This window comes from Malus domestica, chromosome 03, assembly GCF_042453785.1.
Source record: "Malus domestica chromosome 03, GDT2T_hap1".
NCBI classification, from domain to species: domain Eukaryota; kingdom Viridiplantae; phylum Streptophyta; class Magnoliopsida; order Rosales; family Rosaceae; genus Malus; species Malus domestica.
Genome location: NC_091663.1, coordinates 1579050 through 1582840, shown reverse-complemented (window position 1 = coordinate 1582840; position 3791 = coordinate 1579050).

Below are 3791 nucleotides of genomic sequence, written 5' to 3'. Positions count from 1 at the left end.
AATATTTCCACAAAGCAAGCCTTCAACTTTCACCAATCTTTCAACTTTCAGCAAATTTTTAACTTTCACCAACCGTTCAACTTTCACCAAACTTTCAACTTTCACCAACCGTTCAACTTTCATCCTCTATATAAACACAGGTCCAATATCAGTTGATCACCCAATCTTTCAACCTTCAATCATCCTCTATATTCACCAATCTCTCAACTTTCAAAGTGTTTTTGTTTCCTAAAAGTCCTCAATATCTCATCAATGGGTGATAGAAGAAAGCGTAGCAGGGCAATGCAGATGGCACAATACCAAGCAAGGTTTGACATTGAGGATGCTGAAATGATCAACGCCGAAGCTGAACTTGCAAACTCGCTTATGCAATATTAGCACCATGCCGAATCTAGCCATCATGGTTCTATCATGGGTGTTCGTTTGTGCAACGTGATAGAGAAAAGTGTCATGACCGAATGATGAAAGATTATTTCATCGAGCGTCCAAGATTTCTTTCTCATGATTTTCGGAGGCGGTTTCGGATGAGAAGAGAGCTTTTTGATAACATATTGAACACAATTGTCGAAGATGAGTACATCGAAATTGAAGAAAATTCAAACGAAGATGTGGATGATGACCAACAAACACATGCGAAAGCTATTGCAAGAGATGTTGAATATCTTGCTAAAACCACATATGAGACCCAATAGGATAGGGTCACATTGAGTGAGTATATGAGACGTTTAAATAAAATTCAAGCTCCTCAAGGTCATAACACATTCCGCAAGGATTTGGTTGAGCATGTATGGCGTCGAGAAGGTGAACGTTGATGATGTTGTTGAGCATTTATGTAATAATTTTAAGTGTACTATGTTCGTATTTTCTAGTAATACATTTAAGTGGCTTCTTGTGCAAAATATTTTGTGTAGTATGTTGGATAAATTATTGAATGGAAGTTGAATTATTGAAGGCATCTACTCTACATCAAAGTGTCAAATAATAAGTACAATAATTATTGAAGGCATCTAGATTAATAGAAACAATAATTAATACACACAACAATTAATAAAGTACATAAACTTAATACAAACGACAATTCATGAACCACATAAAATTAATACAATCGAAAATTCATAAACTTAATAATGATATCCACCATCTTGATTTTGTGATGGTGGACTTGGGATATAGCCTTCAGATGAATTATCATCTTAAAATATACTCCTTCTGACATCCCTTTGCAAAATTTCCCTTTGCTTACCATGTAAGTACTTCTTCCTCTCTGAAGTGTATATGTTGAGGTCCTCCATCATCAAATTTATTTCGAACCTCTCTTGCTCCCTATCCCCTTCTTCCTTCATTTACAAACGCATTCAGGCCGCTTCTTCGTGGTGAGCGCTATGGGTGTTACATCCCACATCTCCTAAGGGAGTGGATTATGTAAGCCTTATATGTATGTTCCCATCTCTACCAAGCATGAGGCCTTTTGAGAACTCACTGGTTTCGGGTTCCATCGGAACTCTGAAGTTAAGCGAGTTCGCGCGAGAGCAACCCAGGATAGGTGACCCACTGGGAAGTTCTCGTATGAGTTCCCAAAAACCAAACCGTGAGAGCATGGTCGGGGCCCAAAGTGGACAATATCATGCTACAATGGAGTCAAGTACGGGATGTGGTGGGGGCCCATGCCTTGTTACATCTCACATCACCCAGGGGAGTGGATCATGTAAGCCTTATATGTATATTCTCATCTCTACCTAGTATGAAGCTTTTTGAGAACTCATTAGCTTCAGGTTCCATCGGAACTCCGAAGTTAAGCGAGTTCGTGCGAGAGCAATCCCAAGATTGGTGACCCACTAGGAAGTTCTCATGTGAGTTCCCAGAAACAAAACTGTGAGGGCGTAGTTGGGGCCCAAATCGGACAATATTGTGCTACGGCGGTGAGGGCCCAGGCCGGGATGTGACAATGGGTTTCACTCAATTTTGTAATTCCTGTAGCAATGTGTCCACTCGAAGGATCTTGGGACTTCCCTTTTCTCTTTGCTTCCTTTTGCTTATCTCTTTCTGGGGGCCTTGCAAAAGAAGGAGTTGGGGTTATTTCGGCAACATCTTCATTGACACCTTTATCTCCAGCATTTGTCGGTGCAACTTCACGTTGAAATAATCTTCCCCATTGTTGGTCTGCATCTGTTCCCCACCTCGAACAATCCTTGAAGACGTCCCAAGCCTGTTGCAACTTAAAAACTTGATTATTTGGTTTTGCTCTCGTCTTATAAATTTCCATTGCTTTTGTCACCCTATGCAAAAAATACATAAAAACAATTAGTTGCAAAATAATATTATGTACATGACAAATAAAATATCAAGAAAAAAGCCTCACAACTTCTGCGGCGCTCCTTCCACTAGCCATGCCAACCACGGCTCCCTCCAAACTTCCCTTCCATAAAGTGCATGTTTTGTTGATAGTCTTCCATAGATCGTAAACACCACTACCGTCCCTCTCACCGCCGTTGCAGTTTTCTTGAAACTTTGCAAAGATTTTATCCCACAAAACCTTTTTTTTTTTTATTTGTGTCAACTGCATCATCTTCGCTAATAGAAACCCATGACAAGCATAACGCAACATCTTCCTCATAGATCCAATTATGACCTCTAATATGCTCTCTTGCCATGTTGAACAATTTGGAAATGGAAAGAAATGGTAGAAAGATAAATTGGAAGAATTGTAGGAGAAAATTGAGTTTTGTATAGATGTTTGAACAAATACATAGGTATTTATAGAGTTTTTTGGTGAATTTTCAATTAAATAATTTTTTTTAATTATTTTAGCATTTGGATTTAAATTTGGGTTGTTAGATCTTTTTTTTATCGTTAGATTTGATTATATTTGATCTCAGCTGTTGGATTCAATGTATTTTAAAATAACATTTAAAAAAAATGATTCTGGACTGTTGGATCAACCAACGGTCCTTAAATTCTTGTCGTTGGATGTGAAAAAGAGCCATTGGGCACGGGGATGTGGCCCACAGCGGCCCTGACAGTGGGCCCCCCGTTGTCGGGCGATGAAGGCACGTGGGCTGCGTGAGGCAGGTCGGCGAGTGAGCGGGCCGAGACTGGACCTATTTTAGGCAAGTCCATGCGTGTGTGGGGGGAACCTGGGGGGTATTTAACCCAGTTTTAGCATTTGACTTTTAGCCCAATGTTTTGGCTTGGGTTGGGTGGTGTTTGGGGTGGGGGGATAAATGGGGTATTTTGGCATTCAGCAATTCCCTATATATAAGATTGAAAGACTTGCAAGCAACCTCCACCAGCGGATCGATAAATCCAAAAGCAAGAGTTGAAACCAAATTTGGTATATATATTAAAGTTAAGGGTAAATTACATTTTACCCCTTCAGGTTTGGGGTCAATTTCAATTCCTTACAACATTTTTAAAACATTTCAATTTCATACATTTACTTATCATTTTATTTCAATTTTATACATCCGTTAGAAAATCTGTTAAATAAACCGTTAAGTGATGACGTGGCAAGGTTTATCCTTTCACCAATGTGAGATTTTTTTTACCTTCACATCCTCATAGGTTAAAAAACATGCCTATCCCAGTGAAGGTAGATGTTTATAGCGATGGCATTTTGTTACTAAAAATTATTTGTTGGAGGAATAATTTTGATGAACATGTGGATAATGTAGATCAGCTGATACTAGCTTGTTGGGCATATGATTTCTGTATGCAAAAGAAGCTGAATTTGCAATTGGACAAGGACGGTGAGGCAATGGAAGACGTCAAGATGATGGAGAATTACGTGATAA